Here is a 25,397-nt window from a genome sequence, read left to right on the forward strand (position 1 = left end):
TGTTACTGCTATGGAGGACATTGTGGCCTTTGCGGGGGCATTGTGGCTGGCATAGGGAGCATTGAAGGCATTGTGGTTATTCTCGAGGAATTGTAATTGATTGGCATATGATGCTTTCGGGGACTGTGGTTGTCAATGGGAAATTGTGGCCTTCATGGGGACATCGTGACTGGAATTAGAGACAGTGTGGCTGTCATGAGGGTATTGTGACTTTTTTGGAGACATTGCGGTATTGAAATGGGCATTGTGATTGGGAAAGTAGGCATTGTAGTTGTCATGAGAACATTTTAGTTGTCATTTGGCATTGTGGCATTCATAAGAAGCATTAAGGGCATTGTAGTTGTCATGGTTGTATTCTGAATGGCTAAGGGGGCATTGAGGGTAATGTGGCTGGAATAGTGGGGCTTTTGACTGTTATGGAAATATTGTGGCTTGAATGAGGCACATTGTGGATGTCATGGGGGCATAGTGGCTCTTATAAGGGCATTGTTGTTTGAATGGGAACCATTGTACCTGGCATTGGGATATTTGGATGACCTATAGTGGTTGTTATGTGGGCATTGTGGTTTGCATTGGCAGCATTGTTTCTGGAATAAAGTACATTGTGACTCGCATGGGGGAATAGTGACTGACAAAAGGGATATAGCGGTTGTCATGTCGGCATTGTGGGTGATATGGAGACTTTCTTTTTGGAAAGGAGGCATTGAGTGCATTGTGGCTGTCATGAAGGGCATTGGACCTGGCATAATCCCATTGTGGTTGACTAAAAAAGAAATATAGGGCACTGTGGCTGGCCTGGACGTTATTGTGGCTGTAATAAAGACAGTGGCTGAATTAAGGGACATTGTGGGTGTCATAAGGGCATTTAGGCGGAGATCAGGATATTTTTAATCCTATGACAACTACAATGCCCCATGGCAATGTTGACATAACATTAAAAATATCATGATCTCCACCTAAATGCCCTTATGACACCCACAATGTCCCTTATTTCATCCACTGTCTATTACAGCCACAATAATGTCCAGGCCAGCCACAGTGCTCTATATTTCTCTTTTAGTCAACCACAATGGGATATGCCGTTCATGACAGCCACAATGCACTCAATGCCTCCTTGAGGCCATTGTGTGATTGTCATGGTTGTATTGTGGTTGGCTTAGGGCCTTGAGGGCATTGTGGCTGGCATAATAGGTTCTGAGGGCATTGTGGGTGGGAATAGAGAACCTGCCAGTGTCATGGTAGAATTGTGACTGGCATGTGCTATCATGGCTGGCATGGGGGCTTTGTGATGGGCTAAGGGGAAGTGAGTACATTGTGATTGGCATGGAGAACTTTGTGTCAGGCCAGTGAGAGCTTTTTGGTTGTCATACGGGCATTGAATGTATGTGGTTGTCATTGAGTCAACGTGGTTGGCACGGGGAAGGAAGATCACTGGCTGGCATGGGTGGCATTCTGTCTCGCAAAAGTGGTGTCATGAGGCATTGTAGTTGTCATAGGGGTATTGAGGCCATTGTGGTTGTCATGGTTGTATGCTGGTTGGCTTAGGGAATTGAGGGCATTGTGGCTGGCATAATAGATTTTGAGGGGATTGTGGGTGGGAATAGAGACACTGCGGACATTGTAGCTGTCATGGGGATATTTTGGCTTGGGTTATTGGCGTTTTTTTGGTGGCATTATGATTTTCATGGGGTTTTTGTGTCTGTCATGGGGCTTTGTGGTTTGTTGGCAATGTGGCTGGCATGGGATAAGTGACATAGCAGGTGTCATGAGGGCATTGTGGCTGGCAGGTGTCACTATGGCTAGCATGGAAATTTGTATCTATCATGTGGTTGTTGGCAAAGATGAAAGTGCTGGAATAAGAGGCATTGTGGATATCTTGGGGGTCTTTGTAGTTGTTATGCCAGCATTGTGGCTCACAAAGGAGGCATTCAGTACATTGTGACTGGTATAAAGTGCAATGTGGTTCTGATCGAGGAATTGAAATTGGCATTAAGGGCATTGTGTCTGGCATATAAGGCATTTGGGGATTGTGTTTGCAATGGGAACAATGTGGTTTTCATAGTGGCAATGATGCTGGGATAAAACAGAGTTTGGCTGACATGGGCGCATTGTAGTTTGTATATGAGCATTGAGAGCACTGTGGCTTGCATTAAGGACGTTGTGGCGGTCATTGTGGCTGGGATAACGGTTGTAGGCAGCATTGCTGCTGGGATAAAGTACATTGTGGCTAACATGGGGATATTGTAGCCGGCATAGTGGCCATTGACATCATTGTGGCTGTCATGGTGGCATTCTCGCTGGGATAATGGCCATAGCAGGAGTAATGGAAACATTGTGGCTGGCATTGGAACTTCGTGGCTGGCATGAAGCCATTGTGCTTGGCAAAGGAAGAAGGGAGGGCATTGTGGCTGGCATGAAGGACTTTGCGGCCAGCAAATTCGTAATTCAGTTATTTTTAGCTATCTTGGGGCATTTTGATTGCAATAGGGGAATTAAAGGTTTGCGATTGTCATTGGGGCATTGGGGCTGGCGTAAGAGGCATTGTAATTGACATGCAGCATTGTGGGGGCATAATGTATATATCGGATATCCTTAATTATTGAAGCATTGTGGGTGGCACATGGGATTTCTTTCTGGCATATGGGCATTGATGGCATTGTTTCTGGCAACAATTGTATTGTGGCTGTCATGGTTGCATTGTGGTTGGTTAAATTGGATTGCAGGGCATTGTACCTGACATTGGATGCATTGGGGTTGTCATGGCAGTATTGCTGTTCACGAAGGAAGCATTCAGGACATGGACAACATAAGATAAGACAGTTTGTCTGTCATTGTGACATTGGTGGGGTCATGGGGCATTGGGGCTGGGATTATGGATGTTGTGGGTGTCGTGAGGGCATTCTGGCTAGTAAAGGTCCCATTGTCGGCATTGTAGCTGTCATGGTGAAATTTTGGTGGAGATGATGGACGTTGTTTGTGTGTCATAGGATCATTGTGGCTGTCGTGGGGGTATGGTAACTTAAGAGGAGGCAATGTGGCTGGCATAAGGCATAGGGGCTTTTATAAGAACCTTGTGGTTGGCATGGGGGCATTGGAGATGGGATAAGGTACATGGAGGGTGTTATGTTGGCATTGTGCCTGACCTGAAGAGCATTGTGTCTTTTTGGGGTATTGTGGCTGGCATTGGAACCACTTAGATATTGTGGATGTCATGGAGACATAGTGGCTGTTATAAGTGGCAATGTAGCTGTCATAGGGGTATTTTGGCTGTCATTGGAGCATTGTCTGTCATAACTTGTTAATTTAGGAGAGCAAAGAAGAAAAATAGATTTTACTCAAAGAGTTTTTGCTCCAGGAGGCACAAGTTAAGTGAGAAACAGTTACTTAAACATTTGAGTAAAAGTAAGTTTTCAGTGTTTTGTTGGGCTGTTAAATGTTGATAAAATTCCTATAGAAAGTATTATCATTAAGTAAAGTAGGTGTGATAGAACTAATTCATGCAGTTTTGAGAATAAAATGATTTTGAGTTGGATTTCCCTGGTCAGATGTGGTTTGGTTGAGGTGTTCCTAAATTTAAGAATTCACATGTCTAATGACAATGTCATTGCCAAGCCCAGTATATATTGTTTGTCATTATGTTACACAATCTTTCTGGTTATTAGCTGTGTTCATGAAAGTCTATCCTGAAATATGGTTCATTTTTGTAGGGTTTGTGTGGGCAGGGTTCAATTTTTTTGCTATGAGTGGCGCAGTATAGTTGATGTGTCTCCTTTTCTTTGCCTCTCTAGTGATTTAGCCAGAAGTTACAAGTCATTGTCCAGCTATTTTCACTACTAGTGATATCACTGTGCGTCATAACATGGCGCATGTGAGGTCTTTATTGAATGTGTTATATTTTTCCTGATGGATGATATTAGCTTTACTGTGTACTCTCTAGGTCACATTTAGGCCCATGTTATAAATTACTTGTAAATGGTCCACTGAATAGATTGTAGAATGGTTTTCTGTTTTATACAGATGTGGAGGAGAGTGCTATTTCTTCTAGACATCTGATCTTTGATGTGATTGGTGACTAATTTTGGGCTTGTGATCTGTGTAAATTATATCCTACTTGTGGCTTCTAGTCAAGATGGGGCGATCTGTGGATTCTCATGGATAGAAAGACTTGAGGTGGGATCTCTAGCTTTGTTCCTCTAAATGTATCCCAGAAAGGTTTTAAGTGCTCCTTAACCCCTTTAGTGACCAAGCTTGTTTGGACCTTAATGACCAAGCCAAATTTGTCAAATCTGGTATGTGTGACTTTATCAGAGAATAAATCTGTGAAAGTTTTGAATATCCAAGTAATTCTGACATTGTTTTTTCGTCACATGTTGTACTTTATTTTAGTGGTAAAAGTAGACTGATACGATTTGCGGAAATAACTTAAAAAATAGAAAAATTGAAGAAATTTTGTAAAAATTATCATTTTTCCCTATATTTAACTGCAATATGTCACATATGTACACACATACTGTACAATTTTTTTTATTAAATATATATTTCCATCTCTTTACTCTAATTTGGCAGCACTTTTGAAAAAAAATAAAAAATTTTGAGCAATTTAGAGGACTTACAAGTTAAGTAATAATTTTATAAATTTTGTAGTACATTTTGTTTTCCTGCACCAAGCCAGGTTTTCATAGGCTCATAGGTGTCAGAATGGTGGAAACCCCCACAAGTGACCCCATTTTGAAAACTAGACCCCTTAAGGTATTTATTAAGGGGTGTTGTAAGTATTTTGACCCCACAGTTTTTTTGTAAGAATTCATGCAAAGCAGGCATAAAAAAATATAATTTAACTATTTTCATAAAAGTATCACATTGAAGACCGATTTCTTTGTAAAGCGACCATGAGAATGAAGAAACACACCCAAAAATCTATCACCCTGTTTCTCCTGTTTTCAAAAATGCCCCCATTGTGACCCTAATGCGTTGCCTGGACACACGACAGGGCCCGAAAGGGAGGGAGCACCCGGAGGCTTTCAGGACTCATATTTTGCTTGAAAATGTTTTAGGCCCCACTGTACATTTGGAGAGGTTTTGAACTACCAGAACGATAGAAACTCCCCATAAACGACCCCATTTAGAAAACTAGACCCCTTAAGGTATTTATCTAGGGGTGTAGTGAGTATTTTGACCCCACAGTTTTTTGCTAAATTTAATGCATAGCAGGTGAAAAAAAATAAAAATTCACTTTTTTCATAAAAGTATCACTTTGAAGACCGATTTCTGTGTAAAGCGACCATAAGAATGAAGAAACACACCCCAAAATCTATCACCCTGTTTCTCCTGTTTTCAAAAATGCCCCCATTGTGACTCTAATGCATTGCCTGGACACACAGCAGGGCTTGAAAGGAAGGGAGCACCCAGAGGCTTTCAGGACTCATATTTTGCTTGAAAATGTTTTAGGCCCCACTGTATATTTGGAGAGGTTTTGAACTACCAGAACGATAGAAACTCCCCATAAACGACCCCATTTAGAAAACTAGACTCCTTAAGGTATTTATCTAGGGGTGTAGTGAGTATTTTGACCCCACAGTTTTTTGCTAAATTGAATGCATAGCAGGTGAAAAAAAAAAAAATTCACTTTTTTCATAAAAGTATCACTTTGAAGACCGATTTCTGTGTAAAGCGACCATAAGAATGAAGAAACACACCCCAAAATCTATCACCCTGTTTCTCCTGTTTTCAAAAATGCCCCCATTGTGACTCTAATGCATTGCCTGGACACACAGCAGGGCTTGAAAGGAAGGGAGCACCCAGAGGCTTTCAGGACTCATATTTTGCTTGAAAATGATTTAGGCCCCACTGTATATTTGGAGAGGTTTTGAACTACCAGAACGATAGAAACTCCCCATAAACGACGCCATTTAGAAAACTAGACCCCTTAAGGTATTTATCTAGGGGTGTAGTGAGTATTTTGACCCCACAGTTTTTTGCTAAATTTAATGCATAGCTGGTGAAATAAAATAAAAAAATCACTTTTTATATAAAAGTATCACTTTGAAGACCGATTTCTTTGTAAAGCGAACATGAAAATGAAGAAACACACCCCAAAATCTATCACCCCGTTTCTCCTGTTTTCAAAAATACTCTCATTGTTGCCCCAATCTGCTTATTAGACGTGTGGCTGGGCCAAAAAGAGAGGGAGCACCCTTTGGCTTTCAGGGCACAATTGAATAAATTCTAGGCCCCATATCATGCATTTAGAGGCATTGAGCTGCCTGAACAAAAAAAAACCACGCAGAAATGACCCCATTTTAAAAACTAAACCCCTAAAGGTATTCATCTAGTGGTGTAGTGGGCATGCGGACCAAAAATTTTTTAAAGGAGGAAATAATGGGTATAATTTCAGACACTATGGGTATATAATGTTTTCTTCAAGCTTTTATTACGTTTCCACATGAAATAGAGGAGACGTGGTAGAAGGTTATTTTGTTAGAAATATGCCACTTTAATAAATTTGTGCGGCACAGAATAGAAGTGAAGCCGTGTATTCATAATGGATACATGTTGCTATAGACGTATTTGCCTGTACTTATGACTATGTCTTGCTGAAGAAGCAGTTGGTGCCATTATGATGTCATTGTGGACAGAATTCTGTCCTAATATAAAATCAGTCAGAGAGGAAAAAATAAACTGTACTGGAGTGACGGGCAATATCTTCAAACAAATGGAGGAAAATGTATCCAACTATGTTGCAAACTCGAGTCTGTTCACTAGATAGAAGAACACCTGCAGGGCTGTCATGACAAGGATTTTTTTTTTCAGTGACTGGTTGTACAACGTCTCTTTAGCTCCATCAATCCTTATGAGGGACGAATGTGCCAAGTGACGCGGTACACCATAACAGACCCCTGCCCGGCAAGGTAGGAACCGCTATGTGCACAAAACAACCAATCACCTACAGAATATATAAAAGGACAAACCATCTATAGGAACAGTAAAGGATCACTAATCCCCAAAATGATGTCAGTATTTCCAGAAGAACCGTAACAAAGCCCATGGTGTATTGATAAGGAACAGCTCAATTATTAGAGATCATCCAAATAAAAAAAAAGATCATGCCCGTATCACGGTACAGAATTAGGAATGTAACAGCTGTATGTGGCAGGACATAGTCATAAGAACAGTCAAAATAAAAAAATTGTGGATGTGGGATTTTGTACTGGACAATTAATTCCAGCACTTGATCACCCACAAATAAATAAAAAAAATCATAAGGGGTAAAATTAGTTTCACGGTCTGAAAAAAATGTGCTCTACAACCTCTCCCACAAGAAATAATCCCTACTTGGAAAGCCCACGAACTAAAAAGAAAATATAAAGAAATTGACTCCCTAAAAAGGCCCCCAACCCATTATTTTTTTTTTGTATTCAATTCTAGTAATTTGCAACCGTGTGAAAGGTTTCGAAACACTGGTAGTTACAAAGGGCTGGTTTTGATGGACACATGGGGCAATAAAAGCGGGTATCCCTCCTCCTGCCATGCCTGCTACATACCCGACACCTTTTTTGGGGATATTTTTGGGTCTCAGTGGAGGGAATAGGGTGTAAAAAGTGGCGCTCTGAAAGCCTGCGCACATCCTCAGATTCGCAGGATTGTGCCGGTATAGTGGACTCAAAAATGAGATGCTCAATGACCTTCTCCTGAAATTGAAGGAAAGTGAGCGTTCCTTGGGCTTTTTTGAAAATAACAAAACTGTTATAGGTAGCAACCTGGATGAGGTAGATTGCTACCTTTTTGTACCAGGCCTTATTTTTGCGCTTCACCAGGTAAGGCTGAAGCACCTGGTCGGAAAGGTCTACACCCCCCATAAATTTGTTGTAGTCTGTTACACAGACAGGTTTCTGCTTTGCAGTGGTAGCCCCCCTCTCCGTAATTTCCACAGTGGTGTCCGTGTGTACGGTGGACAGCATGTAGACATCCTTCTTGTCGGCCCACTTCCCTGCAAGCAATTCCTGACTTGCAAGGGCCATGGATGTTCCCTTTCCCAAACGCCTGGACACCAACTGTTGTGGGAGTCCCACTTTGTTCTTCCGTACTGTCCCACAGGCCCCTGTATTTGCAGCATGGAGGGCTTTATAAAGGGCAACGCTGGTATAAAAATTGTCTGTATAGACGTGGTACCCCTTGTGCAGAAATGGCTCCATTAGGTTCCACACAATTTTGCCAGAGGTGCCAATAGTTTCTGTGCAGCCTGGGGTATAAATTTGGCAGTCCCTGCTTTCATAGATTTTGAAACCGCAGGTGTAACCCGTTGTGCTCTCGCAAACTTTGTACAATTTCACCCCATATCTGGCTCGTTTGGAAGGGATGAATTGACGAAAGGAAAGACGCCCTTTGAAGCTCATGAGCGATTCATCTACTGACAAATTTTTGTCAGGGGTGTACAATTTTAAAAATAAATCATTTAGAAGGGTGATTAATGGCCTTAATTTATTAAGCCGATCATAAGCTGGGTCACTTCTTGGGGGGACTTGGGAATTATCAGTAAAATGCATGAATCGCATTAGGGCCTCATAGCGGTTTCTGGACATCACTGCTGCAAATACAGGGGTAGCGTGGACAGCATTACAAGTCCAGTAGGACCGGACAGAGGGTTTTTTAACCAAACCCATATTGAGGCTAATGCCTAAAATTTTTTTTATTTCTGGGACACTTGTGGGGCTCCACATTCTGGAGTACATAGACGCAGGCTTTTGTAGAACAAACTGCCTAGCATACAGATTAGTCTGCTGGACTATCAAGTCTAGGACCGTATCACATATAAATAAATTAAAAAAATTATAGGGGGTAAAATTTTGGACGTCGACACTAATTCCTGGGGTCGCTTCAAATTGGGGTACTTGGGGGGAAAATGATAGTGCAGGATCCCACATCACGGGAGGGACTGCAACACTCGGCCCTGCACTTGACACCTGATACCCTACAGCGACTGACGTATCCATCACCATAGGACTATGGGGTTCAGCGGTGGAATTAGAATCGTCACTGTCACTGTCTGGAACAAATTCTGAAGCGGTGTCTGTTTCGCTTTCAGAAGTGTCGGAACATAGCAAGGCGTAGGCTTGCTCCGCGCTGTACATACGCTGAGACATATTTATAGATGTGTATGTATATATATATATATATATATATGCCCTATAAGTCCTAACCCTAAAGTAAACCTAAAATCCTAAAAACGACACAAATTATTATTATTTTTTTTTATATATATTTTTTTTTATATATTTTTATTTTTTTATATAACAGACGTAAAATTAATTCTAAACGGCCCTAAACACGAACGCTAAACTAGCCCTAACCCTAAAGTAACGCTAAACTAATGCTAAACTAGCACTAACGCTAAACTAGAACTAACGGTAAACTAGCACTAACGCTAAACTAGCGCTGACGCTAATCTAGCGCTGACGCTAATATAGATTTGATATATTATATATATATATATATATGTGTGTATAAGAACTATGATTTTTTTTTCACTTTTTCTTTCTTCACAGCACAGGACTTAGACTGATTTCTCTCTCCTCTCAGAACAACTACAATGGGAGGAGAGAGAAACACAGCCCATGTCCTGGCTGTGTTTTGAAAATAACTGTCAGTGATCTCTGTGATAGGTTTTATCACAGAGATCACCTGATCAGGGACCAGTCACAACGGTCCCTGATTGTTGCTGTGCCAGATGACGACACAGGTAAGACATGCAAAGCGCACTCGGGCGCCATTTTGGGGGGGGGGAAATCGGACCGTGGGGGGGGGGGATCGGACCGGGGGGGGGGAATTGGACATGAAGGGGAATCGGACGGGGGGGGGGGATCGGACGTGGGAGGGGGGGGGACGCACTATTTACCCGTTCTCTCTCCTCTCTAAGGAGTTATTCCATAAAAGGAGAGAGAAATGGCGATTATCCGCCGGTTTAGCGTGAACGCCGTGAAATAGCGATTCACGGCGATCACGTGACCAGAGACCACTCGTTATGGTCTCTGGTCGTTGCCCCGAACTCTCAGCTACCTCCGGTAGCTGAGAGAACGGAGCCCCGATCTTTAATTTCGGCGCTACTTTAGGCTAATGCGATCACGTTAAAAGGCGTCGCATTAGCCTAAAGCCCATTAGTGAGGAACGTAAAAAGGCGTACTGTTGGTCACTAAGGGGTTAAATAATGTTTGGGGTTTATTAGAAACTAGGCACACTAACATATCTTTATTGATCCAATACATCAATAGCATATACCAGGAACGTATTATCACACCTCTTTTTTCTTTTTTTTTTCTAGGTATCTATTTGAAAGTGATGAGGACTAAAATATGGTATCCTCCAGTCAGCGGCAATAGAGGAATCAGAGGACTGGTAATTAATATTATTATTAATTACTGATAATTGTCAGGCTAGTTTCTAGCTCTGGACTTTCAGAGCTGTGGTAATACCTTCCTGGTATATAAGGATATATGTCCAGTAGTACATATTTTGGCTATAGATCTTTAAGGGCATTGTGAATGCCTTTGTGTTCTACACATGGGTACACTGCATTTACATTCCAACATACACATTAATCACCATCTCCCCTTACCCATTAGGAAAGTTTTGCTGTCATGTGCGCATTGTGGGTGGCATGGAGGGCATTGTGGCCGGCATAGTGAGAAATGAGGGCATTAGGGATATCCTCGAGAAATTTATAATTGGCATTGAGGGCATTTTGGCTGTCATGAGGCATTGTGACTGTCATGGAGTAATTGTGGGCAATGTGGCTATTACAGTGGGCAATGAGACATTGTAGTTGTCACGGGGGCAAATAGGCCATCAAGGGGAATAGTGGTTGGCATGGTTATATTGAGGTTGACCTTCTGCTGCTGCCATGTGAGGGATTGTGGGTCTCATGTAGGCTTTGGGGTAGACATAGGAGGCATACAGGGTAATTTTACGGCTATGAAGGACATTGTGTCTTTCATGTGCACATTGTAACTATTATAGGGAGCATTAATGGTATTACCGTTGTCCTCGGGGAATTGTAATTGCCATTGAAGGCATTGTTCTTGGCATATGACATTTTCCGGGATTGTGGTTGTCAGGGGGCATTGTTGCTGGCAGAGGGAGCATTGTGTTTGTCCTTAGGAAATTGTAATTGGGATTGGTGTCATTGTTGCTGGTATATGATGCATTCCAGGATTGTGCTTGTCAGGGGACATTATGGCTTTTATGGGGACACTGTGACTGGGATTAGAGACAATGTGGCTGTCATGATGGCATTGTGACGTTTTTGGAGGCATTGTGTTTTTTATTTGTGCTTTGTGACTGGTAAAGTGGGCATTGTAGTTGTTATGAAGACATTTTGGTTGTCATGGGGCAGTGTGGTTGTCATGGTTGCATTGCTAATGGCTAGTGGGGCATTGAGGGCAATGTGGCTGGCATAAGGGGCATTGTGGGTGGGATGTACATTGTATCCTTCATGGAGGCTTTTTTGCTGGGATGTAGGATATTGTTGATTTCATGTGTACATGGTGACTCTCACAGGGCATTGTGACTATGAACGCGTTTTTGTGGTTGGTTGGCATTGTGGCTGGCATGGTTGATATTGTGGCTAATATGGGGGGCATTTTGACTTAATTATGGTACATAGCAGGTGTTATGAGAGCATTTTGGCTGGCGGGTGTCATTATGGCTTGCATAGGTGACTAGTGTCTGTCATGTAGTGGTTGGCAAAACGGGAAGTGACAGCATTGTGTCTGCCAAATTAGGACATTTTGGCTGTCATGGGAGCATTGTGGCTGGCGTAGGGGCACTGAATGTTTGTGGTTGTCATTGTGGCATTTGGCTGGCATAAGGGGCTTTGAGCGAAAAATTGCTGGCATGGAGAATATTGTGGCTATAATGGAGCTTTTATGGCTAAGATAAGGCATATTGTGTGTGTCACTTGGGCATAGTGGCACTTATGGGAGCATTGTGGCTGGCACTTGGACATTGTTATTTGAGTTGGAGCCAATGTGGCTGGTATTGGGGCATTCCTATTGGTATAAGGCATATAGCGGTTGGCATTATGGCATTGTGGCTTGCATTAGTGGCATTCTGGTTAGTATAGTTATATTCTAAATTGCATTGGGCTATGATTGGCATTGTGACTTGCATGGAGTGAATTGTGGCTGTCATTTTTGCATTGTCGTTGGCAAAAGGGGAATTGAGGGCATTGTGGCTGGAGGGTTTTGTGTCTGGTATAAAGGACAATGTGGGGTTCAAGGGGCATAATGGCTTTAAAGAGATCATTGTGACTGGCACATGGGCATTGCTGCTGCTATGGAAGGCATTGTGGCTGGGATGTTGGACGTTGTGGGCATAGTGGTTATCATCGAGGAATTGGTATTGAGGGCATTTTGACTACCATATTAGGCATTTGGGGATTGTGATTGTCATGGTGACATTTTGGCTTTCATGTTGGCAATGTGGCTGAGATTAGAAACAGTTTTGCTGTCGTGGAGAGCATTGAGGTGTTTATTTTGGCATTGTAGCTGGTACAATTGACAGGGCATTGTAGTTGTCATGGTCGCATTGTGGCTGTTGTATGGGTATAGTGGCTGTCATGAGGGCAAAGTACCTAGCAAGGGACACAGTGGCTGCCATGTGGACTTTGGCAGCATTGTGAGTATCCTGGGGAATTGTGAATTGTTTGTATATGAGACATTGTGGTTTGCATGGAGGACATCGTTACTAGCATTGCAGTCACTGTGGTTGTCATGTTTTTTTTTTGAGTGGCATAAAAGTCATTGTGGGCATTGTTGTCATCATGTGGCATTGTGTCTGGGGCAAGGGACATTGCGGACATTGTAGCTGTCATAGGTGCATTTTGGCTGTTGTTGAAAATGTTGTCTTTTTAACTTAGGGTTTGTGTGTACAATGTTTATTTTTTTTGCTATGAGTGGCACAGTATAGTTGATGTGTGTTCGTTTCTTTGCCTCTCTAGTGATTTGGCCACAAGTTGCAAGTCCGTGTCCAGCTATTTTTATAATTAGTGATATCACTTTGTGTCTTTGCTTGCCACATGTGAGATCTTTATTGAATGTGTGATATTTTTCCTAATGATTGATATTAGCTATACTGTGTCCTCACTAGGCCACATTTAGGCCCATATCGTATATGAGTTGTAAATGGTCCACTGAATAGATTGTAAAATGGTTTTCTGTTTTATACAGATGCGGAGGAGAGTGCTAATTCTTCTAGGCATCTCATCTTTGGTGTGATTGGGGATTAATTTAGGAGTTGTGATAAGATACATTTATATCCTACTTATGACTTCTAGTCAGGATGGCATGATCGGTGCATAATCTTGGATAGGAAGACTTGAGGTTGGATTTCTGGTTTGGCTCCCCAGAATGTATCCCATAAATTGTTTAATTGCCCCTTCAATCATTTTGGGGTCTTATTAGAAACTAGGCAAGCTAACATCTCTTTACTGTTTCCAATACATCTATAGCATATACCAGGAACGTATTATCACACCTCTTTTTTTCTTTTTTTTTCTAGGTGTCCATTTGAAAGTGATGAGAACTAAGATATGGAATCCTCCAATCAGCGGCAATAGAGGAATCTGTGGACTGGTAATTAATATTATTATTAATTACTGATAATTATCAGGCTAGTTTCTAACTCTGGACTTTCAGAGGTGTGGTAATACCTTCCTGGTATATAAGGATATATGTCCAGTAGTACATATATTGACTATAGATATTTAAGGGCATTTACATTCCAGCATACACATTCATCACCATCTGCCCTTTCCCATGAAGGGCATAGTGGACGGCATAGAGGGAAATGAGGGCATTGGGGTTATTCTCGAGGAATTTATAATTGGCATTGAGGGCATTTTGGCTGGCATATGAGGCATTCAGGAATTGTGATTTTCATGGGGTTCTTGTTGCTTTCATGGGGACATTGCAGCTGGGATTAGATACTGTAGCTGTCAATGGGGGCATTATAACTGTCATGGAGGAATTGTGGAATTAGTGGGCATTGTGGCAGCTACAATGGGCAATGAGGCATTGTAATTGTCAAGGGGGCAATTAGGCCATCAAGGGGAATTGTGGTTGTCATGGTTGTATTGCGGTTGGCCTTGTGCTGCTGCCATGTGAGGGATTGTAGTTCTCATGAATGCTATGGTGTAGACATAGGAGGCATTCAGGGGAATTTTACGGCTATAAAGGACATTGTGTCTATCATGTGGGCATTGTGGCTATTATAGGGAGCATTAGGGGCATTATGGTTGTCCTTGGGGAATTGTAATTGGCATTGAAGGCATTGTTCTTGTCATTCCTGGATGGTGGTTGTCATGGGACATTGTGGCTTTCATTGGAAAATCGTGACTTGGTTTAGAGACAGCGTGGCTGTCTTCAGGGCATTGTGACTTTTTTTGAGGCATTGTGTTTTTTTGCTGGCATTGTGACTGGTAAAGTGGTCAATGAAGGCATTGTAGTTGTCATGAGGGCATTTTAGCTGTCATGGGGCATTATGGTTTTCATGGTTGTATAGCTAATTGCTAAGGGGGCAATGTGGCTGGCATTAGGTGCATTGAGAGAAGTATGACTGGCATGGAGGACTTTGTGGCTGTCATAGGGAATTATGACTGGCAAAATCAGAATAGATTTTATCGTTGCAGTCATGAAGGTATCTGTGGTTGTAATGGAGATATTGTGGGTGGCACGTGGGCATTGCTGCTGCCATGGGAGGCATTCCGTCTGGGATGGTGGACATTGTGGTTAAGATTGAGGAAGTGTAATTTGTTTTCAAAGGCATTGTGACGAGCATATTAGATATTTATTGATTATGGTTTGTCATGGGGACATTTTGGCTTTCATGGTGGCAATGTGGCTGAGATTAGAAACAGTGGGGTTGTTATGAGGGCAGTGTGACTATATTTCAGACATTAAAATAAATATAAATAGATAGGGAGTGATGAGTATGATCAATTTATTGTTCTTGTATTTATCATTTGATAATAATATAAAAATTCTTTTCATTTCACTTTATCTGATCAGACATGGTGCAAAACAAAAACAAAAATCTAACATTTCAAAGATTCACATATGTATAAGCAACGTATTAATTAAAACAAATATAAGAAACTATAAGTAATACCTAATATAAATATAAAACTCTTCTAGGAATTGATTTTTCTGTAAATAAATAATATTGAGCCTTTTGACAGATCTTTGGAAATTAATCCACCTGTCATCCACACACTGTTATACTTGAAACAACCTTATTGGCCCCCTTAGCTGTCAATCAGCACTTACCATATATAAGGGCGTCAGAACCGGCGGGTTACACCCCAAGAGGAAGCCGGAATGCCGGCGAAACGCGCTTCGGGTGTTTAGTCCTAATTTAGCAACCAATGTATAAGGTCCTAACTCTACCTAATGCTACCTATAACATCAATCAATAGTCGGCAACGACTTGTATGTATAAACACTACTCCCTGGAAGAGAGCGGTGCCTACAATTTGACATACGCTGCTGGGTTGATTCCCTGACAGCGTTCCCTGAATTAGCAAATCGATGTATACAGGCTGTTCAGCCACTTTATTACACCACGCTGCTGGGCTGAATCCCTGACAGCGTTCACTGAATCAGAAAATTGATATACACAGACTGCTTTGCCACTTTATTACATCGTGCTGCTATTCACTGTTTCTCCCGTGACGACGGTGAGAACAGACAGCAAGCACCTAATCAATAGGGCACCTTACAAAGTGCACTGCCATCTTCAAATAGTCGAGCTGCATCGCTGCTAATTCTATTTGTGAGGATCAGCGTTGTATGCCATTTACACTGCTGCTGCTGACGGTCTACCACGTATTACGGTGGTAACTGACAGCAAGCACATAAGAATCAGGGCTTTCAGTAGTGCTCATTTTACATAAGTCACTACATCGCTGTTTAAATAACTAAAAATTTCAGCACGACAATTACAACGCTGCTGACCCCAATAGTGAGGATTATAAGTGTGCTCCATCCACAAAGGTGGAACACACAGGCTATCTAGCCAAAATACCTTAATGTGCTGCTGCCTACGATTTCCCACGAACACAAGGTAAAAACTGACAGCAAGCACTTAAGAACTGGGGCATTTTCGCTGTTTAAACAACTAAAAATTTCAGCACGACAATTAGAACGCTGCTGACCCCAATAGTGAGGATTATAAGTGTGCACCATCTACAAAGGTGGAACACACAGGCTATTTAGCTAAAATACCTTAATGTGCTGCTGCCTACGAGTTTCCACGAACACAAGGGGAAAACTGACAGCAAGCACTTAAGAATTGGGGCATTTTTGTGGCGCTTATTCATATAGGCTACCGCATCACTGTTCAGCAGCTACAATTTAAATGCTCAAACGCTAGCACAATATTCTATCGTGCTTCTGCCTATTATATTTGGTATTTATACCAAAGAAGAGACGCTGTAATAGTGATTATTGAATAGCAATTAATGCTGATATATTCCATATATACAAGAGAACCTCAACAAATGGATACAATTCCTATTAACTAACATTGAATGCTGATACACTCAGTGCATTCATGAGAATCTCAAGAAATTGATACAATGTTTACTAACCAACAACTTTTACGATACACTCGGTGCACATAAGAGAACTCTAGGAAACTGATACAGTGTCCACTGACTAGCAGCAAAGCTGATTTATTCAGTGCACACAATATAAGCACACTTGGAATAATAATCATTATACCACTGTTATCAGATCTCTACTCAGTCCACCATAGAGTAGAGAATAAAGCACAATTTAAAATAATTTATTTATCAATTTCAGCCTAAGATCTGAATATGGTTTTTGTATGACAATAGCATTGGACGGTTAACTATTAATAGGCAAATTTTGCTCTTATAGTGCAGGATAAGGGGTCACCTGCACTGCAATTTATTCTGACCTACATTGGACATTTGTAAAAAAAAATATTTTATAATTTTTAAAATTAATTAGTCAATAAAGTTTATTATTTTTATTACTCTCAATTTTACAAAAGAACCACAACTCTTTCCCTTTCTCCCTATTTCCTAAATAAAATGACTGTCATGGATGCATTGTGGCTGCCTGGAAAGCATTGAGGTGTATACTTGGCCATTGTTGCTGGTAAAATTGACAGTGAGGGAATTGTAATTTTCATAGTCAAATATTAGCTGTTGTAGGGAAATAGTGACTGTCATGTGGCCTTTACCTCTCATGTGGCACTGTGGCTGCCTTGATGGCATTGTATCATGAGACATTAAAGGCATTGTGGCTGGCATGGAGAGTATTGTTGCTGGCATAAGAGTCATAGAGGGCATTGCGGTTGTCATAGGCCATATGTGCTGGGATGAGGGACATTATTGTTGTCATGGTGGCATTTTGACTGGGTTAAGGGGCATTGTGGACATTGTAGCTGTCCAGGGGGCATTTTGACCGGGAAAAGGAGCATTGTTGATTTCATAGTGGCATTGCGGCTAACGTGCCATCATGCTGGCATTGGGGCTTTGTAATTAGCAATGGGGAAGTGAGTACATTGTAACTGGCAAGTGAGAGCATTTTGGCTGTCATAGGGGCATTGAATGTATGTGGTTGTCATTTAGTCATCGTGGTTTGCAAAGGGGGACGAGAGGGCATTGTGGCTGGTATGGAGCTAATATGGTTGGCATATGGGCATTAAAGTTTCGTGGTCGTCATTGGGGCATAAGGGCCATTTATGGTATTGCTGCATGGATAAAGTACATATTTGACATTCTGGGTTACAGAATGCTTTGCGATTGTCATAGGGACATTTTAGTAGGCATATGGGTTACTCAGGGCATTGTGGCTGGCATGGAGGAGATTTTTGTTGTCACAGGGCATTGTGACTGTCATAATAGACATTAAACAAATTGTGTGGTTCATTGGGGCATTTTGGTTGGCATAAGGAGCATTGGCGGCATTATTTTGGGGATAATGTACATTGTGGCTGGCATGGGGGAATTGTGAAAAGGGATATAGCTGTTGTCATGACAGCATTGTGCCTGGTATGGGGGAATTTGTTGGTGGTATGGAGACTTTTTTTTTTTTTGAAAAGGAGGCATTGAGTGCATTGTGGTTGTAATGAAGGGCATTGTAACTGACATAGTCCCATTGTGGTTGGCATTGAGCTCATTGTGGCTGTAATAAAGACATAGTGGGTGAGATAAGAGACATTGTAGGTGTCATCAGGGCATTTTGGCGGAGATAAGGGATTTTGCGAATGTTATGGGAACATTGTCATGGGGCATTGTAGTTGTCACATGGGCATTGAGGCCGTTGTGGTTGCCATGGTTGTATTGTGGTCGGTTTAGGGCATTGAGGGCAATGTGGCTGGCATAATGGGTTTTAAGGGCATTGTGAGTGGAAATAGAGATACTGTAGACATTGTAGCTGTCAAAAGGATATTTTGGCCTGGATATGGGTTTTTGTTGATTTATTGGTGCCATTGTGACTTTCATGGGGTTTTAGTGGCTGTCATGGGGCTTTGTGGTTGGTTGGCAATGTGGCTGGCATGGTGAACACTGTGGTTAACGTTGGGGCATTAAGGCTGGGATAAGGGACATAGCAGGTATTCTAAGGCCAAAAGGGGATGTGAGGACATTTTGGCAGTCAGGGTGGCAGTATGTTTGGCATACGGTTATTAAAGGTTTGTAGTTGTCATTGGGGCATTGTGTCTGGCATGGGGGCATTGTGGCTGGAATGTGGCATTATGGCTGACATGAGGGCTTTGTGGCTGTCTTGGAGATATTGTGTTTGGCAAATAGAAAATTAAGGGCATTCTGGCTGGCATGGAGGTCATTGTAACTGGCAAAGGAGGAAGGGGGGGCACTTTAGTTATAATGGGGATTTGTGGCCGGCGTAGGGGCATTAAAGGCTTGTGGTGGGCATAGAGGCTTTGTAGCGAGCATAAGGTCCATTGACCGCGTTGTTGCAGGGATAACGTATATTGTGGCTGGCATGAGGGAATTCTGACTGGAAAAAGGGATATAGCGGTTGTCATATCAGCATTGAAGCTATTATGGGGGCATTGTGGGTGGTATGCAGGCTATTTTTTTTGGAAAGGGGCCATTGGGGGCGTTCTGGGTGATACGAAGGGCATTGTAACTGGCATAATCCCATTGTGGTTGGCAAAAAAGGAATTGAATGCACTGCGGCTGGCTTGAAGCTCGTTGTGGCTGTAATAAAGAAGTAGTGGCTGAGATAAGCAACATTGTGGGTATTAGGGCTGGCATGGAGAGCATTGAGGTATTTTTATCGGCAATGTGGTTGATAAAATGGCTCTTGAGGCATTATAGCTATCAAGGGTCAATTAGCCGTCGAGGAGCATTGTGGCTGTCATAGTTGTTTTTCCGTTGGCCTATTGATGTTGCCATGTAAGGCTTTATAGTTGTTATAGGGCATTGGGGAAGATATAGGAGGCATTCAGAGTAATTTTACTGCTACGGTGAATATTGTGGCCTTCATAGGAGCATTGTGGCTGGCATAGGGAGCATTGTGTTTTTCCTCAGGAAATTTAAATCAACATTGGTGTCTTTGTTGCTGGTATATGGTGCATTCCAGAATTATGGTTGTCAGCGGACATTGTGGCTTTCATGGGGGCACCATGATTGGGATTAGAGACAGTGTGGCTGTCATGATGGCAATGTGAGTTTTTTTGGAGGCATTGGGGTTTTTATTTGGGCTTTGTGACTGGTAAATTGGTCATTGTAGTTGTCATAAGGGCATTTTGGTTGTCATGGGGGCTGTGTGGTTGTCATAAGATGCATTGAGGGCATTGTGGTTGTCATGGTTCTTTTCTTAATGGGGCATTGGGGGCAATGTGACTGGCATAAGGTGCATTGTGGGTGGGATGAGGAACACCGTACACTGCATCTTTTATGGAGGCTTTTTGGCTGTGATGTGAAATATTGGTTATTTCATGGGTACATTGTGATTGTCAGGGGCATTGTGACTATGATGGGGTTTTTGCAGTTCGTTGGCAAATATTGAGGGCATTTTGGCTTTTTGGACATAGCAGCTGTCATGAGGGAATTTCGGCTGCCAGGTGTCATTATTGCTAGCATAGGGGACGTGTCTGTCATGTGGTGGTTGGCAAAAGGGAAAGTGAGGGCCTTGTGTCTGGCATGGAGGGCATTGTGTCTGTCAAAGGGATAATTTAGGAAGTTTTGGCTGTCATGGGGACATTGTGGCTGGCGTAGGGGCATTGAAGGTTTGTGGATGTCATTGTGGCATTCGGATGGCATAAGGGGCTTTGAGAGAAATATAACTGGCATGGAGGTCATTGTGGCTGTCATGTGGCAGTATTATTGGCAAAAACAGAATTGAGGGCATAGTGGCTGGCATGGAGGGCATTGCACCTATAATGAAGCTATTATGGTTAGGATAAGGCACATTTTGTGTATCACTATGTCATAGTGGCTCTTATGGGAGGGAGCGTTGTTGCTGGCATTTGGACATTGTTGTTTGAATGGGAGCCATTGTGGCTGGTATTGGAGCATTCCGACTTGAATAAGGCATATAGTGAGTGTCATTATGGCATTGAGATTTGCATTATCATAGTTGTCATGAGAGCATTTTGGTTGTCATGGGGCATTGTGGTTGTCAGAAGAGGCATTAAGGGCATTGTGGTTAATTGGCTGTATTCCGAATGGCTAAGGAGGCATTGAGGGCAATGTGGCTGGCATGGAGGGACTTGTGAATGTAATGGAGATATTGTGGCTGGAATAAGGGACATTGTGAATGTCATGCGGGCACAGTGGCACTTATGAGGGCATTGTTGCTTAAATTGGAGCCATTGTGGCTGGGATTGGGGCATTTGGATAAGACATATAGCGGGTGTTATGTGGGCATTGTGGCTTGCATTAGGGACATTGTGGGTAGAATAGGGGCAATCTAGTTGGCATAGGGCCATTAATGGCATTGTGACTGGCATGGAGGGCATTGTGTCTGTCATTCCCGCATTGTCATTGGCAAAAGGGGAATTGAGAGCATTGTGTCTGTAATGGACATATTGTGACTGAGCTATGGGACAATGTGACAATTTATGGCTAACATTGGGGATATTTTGATTGGGATAAGGCACCTAGCGGGTTTCATGAGAGCATTGTGGCTGGCAGGTGTCATTATGGCTGGCATGGGGGATTTGTGTCTGTCATGTGCTGATTAGCAAAGGGGGAAGTATGGGCATTGTGGCTTTCATAGGGGCATAGTGGCTTTCAAAGGAGCATAGACGGTCTGTGGTTTACATTTTGGCATTGGGGCTTGCATAAGGGGCATTGACAGCATTGTTGCATGGATAAAGTACATTGTGGTTGCATGAGGGAGATTGTTGATTTTATGAAGGCTTTGTGGCTGTCATGGAGGCATTGTGATTAATAAATGGGGAATTGAGGGCATTGCGGCTTGCATGGAGGGCATTTTGGCTGTCATAGTGTCATTGTGCCTGTTATAAAAGACATTGTGGGTTTCATGAGGAAAATAGTAACTTTTACAGGAAGTTTGTTGCTAACATTTGGCATTGTGGCTGCCTTGGGGGCATTGAGGGCATTGTCTTCATTGGCGCATTGTATCTTACATGGGAGCTTTGTGGCTGTCATGGGGGGTATTTTAGTTTGCATGGAGTTGCATGTTCATGGAGTTTGTGTGTTGCATGGGGGACATTTTGGCGGTCATTGTAGCAGGGATAAGGGGTATCGCCGGCATTGCTGCTGGGATAAAGTGCACTGTGGCTGGCATGGGGGCTTTGTGGCCGGCATAGTGGCTATTGACAGCATAGTGGCTCTCATTGAGGCATTATGGCAGAGATAACAGAGATTGCGTGTGTCATGGGATCAATGTGGCTGTCATGGGGTTTTAGTGACTTAAAAGGAGGCAATGTAAGAAACATGGGGCATAATGTGGCTATTATAAAAAAAACCTTGTAGTTGGCATGGGGGCATGGTAGATGGGATAAGGTACAATGGTGGAATTTATGAGGGCATTGTGGTTGGCCTGAATAGCATTGTGGCTTTTTTTGTGTATTGTGGCCGGCATGGAGGGCACTACGGTTGTTATGTGGGAATTTTGGTTGGATTTGAAAGTGTGTTACATAGTTACATAGTTAGTATGGTTGAAAAAAGACACATGTCCATCAAGTTCAAACAAGTGATAGGAAAAGGGAAGGTAAAAATGTCTACACATAGAAGCTAATACTTTTTTGTTCTAGGAAATTATCTAAGCCTTTTTTAAAGCCATCTACTGTCCCTGCTGTGACCAGCTCCTGCGGTAGACTGTTCCATAGATTCACAGTTCTCACAGTAAAGAAGGCTTGTCGCCTCTGCAGGTTGAACTCATGTCCCCCCTTAGTCGTCTTTTTTTCAAGGCTAAATAGGTTTAATTCTTTTAATCTTTCCTCATAACTTAGAATCTCCTTGCCTCTTATTAGCTTTGTTGCTCTTCTTTGTACTTTTTCCAACTTCAGGGCATCCTATCTATGAACTGGAGCGCAGCACTGAACTCCATATTCTAGATGAGGCCTCACTAATGCTTTGTAAATTGGTAATATTACATCCCTGTCCCGCGAGTCCATGCCTCTTTTAATACACAACAATATCTTGCTGGCCTTTGAAGCAGCTGATTGACATTGCATGCTGTTATTTAGTTTATGATTTACAAGTACACCCAGATCCTTCTCAACAAGTGAATCCCCCAGTGTAGCTACCCCTAGGACATATGATGCATGCAGGTTGTTGGTACCCAGATGCATAACTTTACATTTATGTACATTCAACTTCATTTGCCAACTGGATGCTCAAACACTTAGTTTGTTTAAATCCGCTTGCAATTCGCGAACATCTTCCATAGACTGAACTATATTACAGAGCTTGGTGTCATCTGCAAAAATAGAAATAGTGCTATTAATCCCATCCTCTATATCATTAATAAGTAAGTTGAATAATAGTGGTCCCAGCACAGAACCCTGGTGTACACCACTTATTTTTTTTCTTTATCAAAGATTTTTATTTTGAAAATATAACAATACAGAAACATTTCACAAAAAAAAAGAAATTTGCACGCAGTGCAATACATTTAAATTAAGTATCATAGTGTAACAACAGTATGCATATATATACATGTATAAGAACAACAGTAAAAGGTAGCCTCCCACCTATCAGAATTGAGTGATAAGAGAGATATAACGGCAATAACTGTACCATGTTCGTGTCAAATCAGTGCAATAGTCAGGGAGACCGCCCCCCCAGTAAAGTGAAAAGTGACACATATAAGAGAACTTTTGAAAATATGGACACACAACACATAACATCAGACAACAAAAGGAAACCCATACAGACAAAGCGCCTCCGGTAGGTAACCCTGGTGTACACCACTTATAACCAGGGACCATTCAGAGTAGGAATCATTGACCACATTGAGCCAATTCTCAATCCAATTACAAACGATACTATCTAAACCTATAGTTCTTAATTTACCCATTAGACATCTATGAGGGACACTGTCAAATACCTTTGAAAAGTACAAAAAAACACTATATCCATAGCGGCCCCTCTGTCTAGGCTTCTGCTCACCTCTTCATAAAAACAAATCAGGTTAGTTTGACAACTTCTGTCCTTAGTAAAGCTGTGCTGGCTGTCGCTTATAATACAATTTTTTGTCACATAATCCTGTATATAGTCCCTCAATACCCCCTCAAACATTTTCCCCACGATGTATGTTAAGCTTACTGGTCTATAATTACCCGGGGAAGACCTCGAGCCCTTTTTGAAAATAGGCACCACATTTGCCCTGCCTCTCTGAATATTTGTCTCTCTAGGGATTTAGTCAGAAGTTGCTGCCCCATATCCAGCTATTTTAGCTACTAGTGATATCACTGTGTGTCCTAACTTGGCGCATGTGAGGTCTTTATTGAATATGTGATATTTTTCCTGATGGATGATATTAGCTGTACTGTGTCATCTCTAGGCCACATTTAGGTCCATGTCATACAGGAGTTGTAAATGGTCCACTGAATGGATTGTAGAATGGATTTCTGTTTTATACAGGTGTGAAGGAGAGTGCTATCTCTTCTTGGCATCTGATCTTTTGTGTGATTGGTAACTAATTTAGGAGTTGTGATTAGAGACAATTATATTCTACTTGTGACTTCTAGTCGGGATGGGGTGATCGGTGCATAGTCTTGGATAGGAAGACTTTAGGTGGGATCTCTAGTTTGGCCCCTCAGAATGTATCACAGAAAGGGTTTAATTGGCCCTTAAAATATTTGGGGGTTTCATTAGAAACTAGGCACACTAAAATCTCTTTACTGTTTCCAATACATCTATAGCATATACCAGGAACGTATTATCACACCTCTTTCTTGATTTTTTTTCCTAGGTGTCTATTTGAAAGTGAAGAAAAGCAAGATATGGATTCCTCCAGACAGCGGCAATAGAGGAATCAAATGACTGGTAATTAATATTATTATTAATTACTGATAATTATCAGGCTAGTTTCTAGCTCTGGACTTTCAGTGGTGTGGTAATACATTCCTGGTATATAAGGATATATGTCTCATAGTACATATATTGGCTATAGATATTTAAGGGCATTGTAAATGCCTATGTGCTGCTCTACACATGGGTACATTGCATTTACATTCCAGCATACACATTTATCACCATCTCCCCTTTCCCATTAGGAAAGTTTTGTTGTCATGTGGGAATTGTCGCTGGCATGGAAGTCATTGTGTCCATCATAGCGAGAAATGAGGGCAATGGGGTTGTCCTCGAGGAATTTATAATTGTCATTGTGGGCTTACATATAAGGAATTAAGGGATTGCGGCTTTCATGGGCATATTGTGGCTGGGATTAGACACAGTGTGACTGTCATGGAGGAATTGTGTATTTTGTGGGCATTGTGGCTGCTAAGGTGGGCAATGAGGCATTGCAGTTGTCAAGGGAGCAATTAGACCATCAAGGGCCATTCTGGTTGTCATGTTTGTTTTGCGGTTGGCCTATTACTGTTGCCATGTAAGGCTTTGTAGTTGTCACGGGGGCATTGGAGTACACATAGGAGGCATGCAGGGTAATTTTAATTCTATGAAGGACATAGTGGCCTTCATGGGGGCATTGTGGCTGGCATTGGGAGCATTGTGGTTGTCCTCAGGAAATTCTAATTGGCATTGGTGTCATTGTTGCTGGTATATGATGCATTCCAGCATTATGGTTGTCAGGGGACATTGTGGCTTTCATGGGGACACACCGTGACTGGGATTAGAGACAATGTGGCTGTCATGATGGCATTGTGACTTTTTTGGAGGCATTGTGGTTTTTATTTGTGCTTTGTGACTGGTA

General features: G+C 42.1%; 1 long non-coding RNA gene across 8 annotated transcripts in view; it reads left to right on the plus strand.

Moving 5' to 3' along the window:
- Nucleotides 1-25,397, plus strand: part of LOC142749471 (uncharacterized) — a 166,114-nt gene that overhangs the window by 21,691 nt on the left and 119,026 nt on the right. For all 8 annotated transcript variants that reach the window (XR_012882415.1, XR_012882417.1, XR_012882418.1 and 5 more), the window contains exon 3: nucleotides 24,438-24,511. This is a non-coding gene — a long non-coding RNA (uncharacterized LOC142749471). The remainder of the gene's footprint in view (nucleotides 1-24,437; nucleotides 24,512-25,397) is intronic.

Source organism: Rhinoderma darwinii, chromosome 3 (genome assembly GCF_050947455.1).
Source record: "Rhinoderma darwinii isolate aRhiDar2 chromosome 3, aRhiDar2.hap1, whole genome shotgun sequence".
NCBI classification, from domain to species: Eukaryota; Metazoa; Chordata; class Amphibia; order Anura; family Rhinodermatidae; genus Rhinoderma; species Rhinoderma darwinii.